This window comes from Chrysochloris asiatica, unplaced genomic scaffold (assembly GCF_000296735.1).
Source record: "Chrysochloris asiatica unplaced genomic scaffold, ChrAsi1.0 scaffold00053, whole genome shotgun sequence".
NCBI lineage: Eukaryota > Metazoa > Chordata > Mammalia > Afrosoricida > Chrysochloridae > Chrysochloris > Chrysochloris asiatica.
The window spans coordinates 9,491,015-9,497,064 of NW_006408571.1; the positions used below are offsets into that span (position 1 = coordinate 9,491,015).

Here is a 6,050-nt window from a genome sequence, read left to right on the forward strand (position 1 = left end):
CATTGTTACTTGATTGAAAGGGTTCATGGAAGCAAACATTCTTCTTAAGGGATCTATCACCTTCTGAATTGTATGACTCCCCTTCCAACCTCGCTGCTATGGATAGAATATGTGCTGTTCTTTTTTTAATCTTCTGAAGCAGCAACTTGATCATCAAACACTTATTTGTGCTATCCACCCTCATGCAATTTAAAATTGGCTTACTCTCATGGGACTTACTGTAAAACTGAGTAAAAGGAATTTTAACCTCCTTTTGCATTAAAAAAAAATATATATATATATATATATATATTGAGCACTAATACATGCTTTCTTGGTTTTTCAAGTTGATTTTATTTATATATAAAAATAGAATTTGCCTATGGATATGTTATTTATAAATATTTCAAATAACTGTCGTGACACAGACTTCATTAAAATTATGAAAACCAAGGAGACAGGACCCAAGATCCTGCTGCTTTCCTTTTTTCCCTCCTCTCTTCTCCCTTTATACTTCTTCCTGGAATTTAAAATGCTCTTCCATGATTATAATTCCACCTACAATCTACATCATGAGTCTGCATGTCAGTACTGAATTTCAGACCTGTATGTCCAACATCTAATTGGTCATCACATTCAGGAGTCTGACAAGAAATGAGAATCATGATGCCCCAAACCAGACTCCAACATTTGTAACTCTTCTGCCCTCTCTCTTTACCTTCCTCCTATGCCCATGCCCACCAACCTTCTCCCCTCCATGTACTCCCAGTTTTAGTTGGTGGCTCCACCATTTGCACATCAGAAACATTGCAATCCCACTGAGCTCCTTTTTCTTCACCCTCCTCATTGAATCAGACAACACATTCTACTGATTGACGTTCCCAAAGAGTCCTTAAAACCTTTTTTCTCTCTGTGAGTACCAGAGCCACCACTGAAGCCTCAGCAGCTCTCAGCTTGTTTATGTATCTTGTTTCCAGCTAACCAATCTCCATGTGATCTTTCTAAAGTACATTTCAATTATGCTCTCACCTTGATATTTGAGTTAGGTCTACTTATCTTTGCTGTCACTGGTAGGTGTTGTCAAGTTGGTTCCAAATCATAGTGACCCATGCACAACAGAATGAAAACTATCAGTCCTGTGCCGTCCTCATAAGCATTGTTATGCTTGAACTCATTTGCTGTAGCTACTGTGTCAATTCATCACATTGAGGGTCTTCCTCTTTCTTGCTGACCCTCTACCAAGCATGATGGCCTTTTCAAGGAACTAGTCTTTTCTGAAAACTTGTACAAAGTATATGAGATGAAGTCTCACCATCATCATACATTCTGGCGGTATGAGAGATTTTAAAATTTTTTTGAAAAAATGGAATTAAATGAGAATGGATTTTTCCCTGAACTTCTCTATTTTCATCAGCAAGTATTTCAAGTCCTTTTCACTTTCAACAACAAGGTTATGTCATCTGCATATTGCAGGTTGCTAATGAATCTTCCTCCAATTCTAATATTATCTTCTTCTTCCTATAGCCCAGCTTCTTGGATTATTTGCTCAGCATGCAGATTGAGTAAAGTATGGTTAACAAACACAACCTGGCGCACACTTTACCTAATTTTAAAAGATGTAGTAGAGTATTTCCTTGTTCTATTCAAATGACTGACTCTTGGTCTATGTACACCTATAGGTTCTGCATGAGCACAAATAAATGGTCTGGAAATCCCATTCTTCTCAATGTTATTATTCACACAGTTTAATGCCTCTGCATTATCAATAAAGTACAGATAACCATCTTCATGGTATTCTCTGCTTTCAGCCACGATCCATCTGACATCAGCAGTGATATCCTTTGTTCTGCATCCCCTTCTAAATCCGGCTTAAATTTCTGGCAGTTCCTGTTGATGTTGGCTGCAACAATTTCTGAATCATCTTCAACAAAATTTTACTTGCATTTCTGAATTTCACTGGATTGCTTTCTTTGGAATGAGCAGGTATATTGAGTTCTTCCATTCTGTTGGCCTTCCAAATTTCTTGGCACACATATGAGTGAGCACTTCCAGCACTGCATCCATTTATAGAAGTACCTCAGTTGGTATTCTATCAATACCTTGAGCCTTATTATTCACCGATGCCTTCAAAGCAACTTAAACTCTTTCCTTCAATATCATTGGCTCATGATCTTATGCTTCTTTCTGAAATGCTTGAGCACCAACCAATTTCTTTTTGGTACTGTGACTCTGTGTGTTCCTTTCATCTTCTTTTGATGCTGCCTTCATCATTCTAGATTTTCTCCATAGAATCCTTCAATATTGCAGCTTGAGGCTTGACTTTTTCTTCAGTTTTTTCAGCTTGTGAAATGCTGAATGGTTTACTAACTACAGGTCTTTACACATTTCATATTATAATCCTTTACTTTGTTTTCTTGAGTCTCCCTTTGAAATCATCTGTTCAGTTCTTTCACTTCATCTTTTCTCCCATTTGCTTTAGTTACTCTACATTCAAGAGAGCAAGTTCATGTTCTCTTTTGACATCCATTTTGTTCTTTTCTTTCTTTCCTTTTTTCAAAATGACTTTTTTATTTCATCATGCATGACATCTTGATGACAGTCCACAATTCATCTGGTGGTTGGTCATTACTGTTCAATGTTTCAAATCTGTTCTTGAGATAGTCTCCAAATTCAGGTGGGATAGACTCAAAGTCATACTTTGACTCTTGTGGAATCATTTAATTTTGTTCAGCTCTAACTTGAACTTGCATATGATGGTTTGTTCTGCCGTCTGCCTCTGGCCTTGTTCTGACTGATGAGATGAGCTTCTCTATTGTCTCTTACACAAATGTGTCTTTTCCATATAGTGAGGTCCATGTATATAGGCACCACTTATGTTGTTGAAAAAAAAGTATTTATAGTTGATCTTGTAACATTCTATAATGAAATCTCCAATATTGTTTCTATCACCAAGGCCATATTTTCCAACTACCAATCCTTCTTTGTTTCCAAGGTATACATTCCAATTACTTGTAATTATCAATACATCTTGATTGCATGTTTGATCCATTTCAAACCTCAGAAGTTGGTGACAATCTTCAGATTCTTCATCTTTGGCATTAGTATTTGATGTGTACATTTGATTAATAGTCGTATTAACAGGTCTTCCTTATAGGTGTATGGATATTGTCCTATCACTATCCTGAAGTGTTGTACTTCAGGGTAGATCTTGAAATGTTCTTTTTGACAATAGATGAGACAATGTTTCTCTTCAATTTGTCACTCTCAGCATAATCGACTATATATTTGACTGATTCAAGATGTTAGTTAACAGTCCATTTCAACTCACTAATGCCTAAGGTAGTTGTTATTATGTGCCGTGGAGTGGGTTCCGACTCATAGTGACCCTATACAGGGGTTCCAAGGCTGTAAATCTTTACGGGAGCAGAAAGCCTCATCTTTCTCCCATGGAACAGCTGGTAGTTTCAAACTGCTGACCCTGAGGTTCACAGCCCGATTGGTAACCACTATGCTACCAGAGCTCCTTGATGCCTAAGGTACCAATCTTCAAATATTCCATTTCATTTTTTTATAACTTCCAACTTTCCAGGATTCATACTTTGTACATTCCATACTCTGATTTTTAATGGATGTTTGCAGCTATCTCTTCTTATTTTGGGTTGTACCATAACAACAAATGAAGGTTCTGAAAACTTCGCTTCATCCATGTCATTAAGGTCACTCGACTTTGAGGAGGCAGGTCTTCCAGTTATATTTTGAGTGTCTTTCAACCTGAGGGGCTCATCTTCCAGCACAATATCAGACAATGGCATAGATTCCAGCATCACAGCCACCACAGGAGAGCAATCTGATAGTCGTTCCGATTTTTCATACTAGCTGTTGCCACCCTTTGCCTTTATTGCCTTCTCTGCCTGAAATCTCTTTCCACTTTGTATGTTTGGTAAACTCTTACCTTCAAAACCAATTTCATGTGCATCTTCCTCCTAGAAGCCTCTCCTGACCCTCTTACCCCTTTGCTTCATTGAATCTTATGTCTCTATTTGCTACTGATATAATTGAACTGTTTTCACTGGGATTCCTATTAAACCAGGAGCTTGTTGAGGGCAGGAATTCTGTCTTCTTTGTCTCTACCTCCTCAATTGTAAGCTCTGTGCCTGGCACACAGTGGGACTCAATAAGTGTTTGTTGAAATGACTCTTTGTAAATGTAAAAGTTTCTCTTAACTAGATTCAAAGGAAAAAGGAGAGTGTTTTTTAAACCACTCACAATTTTTCTTGTCCTTTATAGGTGGAGGTGGAGAGCCACCTCTTAGGACACAATGCTCCTTTTTTTTTTTTTTTTTTTATAATAAAAGAACATTTTTCATGAACATATCACAGTCTCAAATAAACTTTTTATAAGAGAAAAACATGAAGAAACAAAAAAGGATAAAATTCTATCACAACCAAAAGACCCACAAAACTTTACCACTTTCAAAAGTGTCGCCCCTCTAACTGCATTAGAAGGGGTAAGAAGGTAAGATTAGAGGGCTGATGATGCTAAATATGAAAGGATGCTGAGTACAGTATTTATTTCTTATTTATACAACTCTTACTCTTTACAAAAATGGTTATAGTCATGCCCACAAAAGTGTAACCCATGGCATCTGAAAGCAAACACTCTTTGTAATTTTTTAAAAGGGCCTTTAAAAAAATTATAATACAAAGGTCTGTGCTCTATAAGCAGTCCTCCACTGTGCATTATAACAATAAGGCTTACTTTTAATACAAAGACTTAAGTGTTTGGAGAGTTATGAACCACTGGATTTAACAAACATCATTTTATAATTGCTCTTTGCATCCTTCTTGTTTTTGGGGATCCTCCACGTCGTCAGGGTGTTCTGGAGCTTGTAGTTCTTCAGCAGATTCTTCTTTCTCTGACTCAGAATCACTTTCAGAGTCATCTGGGCTTTCAGGGTCAGGTGACTCATCATCATCATCATCATCATCATCATCTCCTGGCACATCACCTTCTCCATCATAGTCTTCTACCTCACTGAAGCCAAGTCCACAATGTCGTCGATATCTTCCTGATAATTTACTGTCCATACTTTGCTGATACTGAGACTCCAGCTCTTAATTAATTTTCTTGTCTTCTTCCCCTGTTCGAAAGGGAGACGTTGATTTGTGATCTCCTATAACAAGACAACCAGTATGTTCTTTCTTTCCTGCTCCCATGAGTCTCAGGAACTTTTGTTTTCTCTCTTCATTACCTAAGTCTGCTGCCTCCCAATTGCTAGATCCAAGATTGTCGTCTGGGGAGGCTGAACGCTTCACCCCATGCGGGTGGGACTTCCTGGCAGCACTCATCGTTGCGGAAATCCAGACGAGAGATACCGAACCCACTCGCAGTTCTTCTCAGCCGTTGCGCCAGCAGCCTGCAATCTACCCCCCGGCCTCAAAAGCCCACAATGCTCCTTTTATTCTGGAAAACTTTAATGAGCTTTTACGCAAAAGTAAAGCTAGGATCATTTACTTCAATGGAAAACTTCTGGAGACAATAAGAAACTAAACTGCTCTTTATGAAAATATAGACTATTGAGTCTCTGGATGGAAACCAGAATAACTTTTGGTGTGGTGCTGTAGGATAACCACTGGACTGTCAACCACCAGGTCATTAGTTCGAACCCACCAGCTGCTACTTGGAAACCTACATAGGGTCACTATGAGTTGAAACTGCTCCACGGCACTTAACAATTAGCTGAAAGATTAAAGATTCAAGTTCACCCAGAGGAGCCTCGAAAGAAAGACCTGGTGACCTAGTCCCCTAAAATCAGCAATTGACTTCCTTGGAACTATAGAGCACAGCTCTATTATGATAGGGTTGCCATGAGTTGAACTTGACACCACAGTAACTGGTGGTGGTGGTAGACTTTATTAATGATTAAAGGCATATCCAAGATGATTATGATTTGGGAAGGGTGAAAGTGAGGAAAAATGAGTGTGCCCTGGGTATTAGTGAAGGTGGGGTCTGAGCCTATTGAGTGAGAACACGCCTCTTGAGGGGAAGCAAACCAGTCCAGCAGCAAGGCC

The 6,050-nt window shown here is 38.6% G+C and overlaps 1 pseudogene; it reads right to left on the reverse strand.

The window, feature by feature from the left end:
- Positions 1 to 4,768: 4,768 nt before the first annotated feature.
- On the reverse strand, positions 4,769 to 5,327 carry LOC102813278 (annotated as a pseudogene).
- Positions 5,328 to 6,050: the final 723 nt, after the last annotated feature.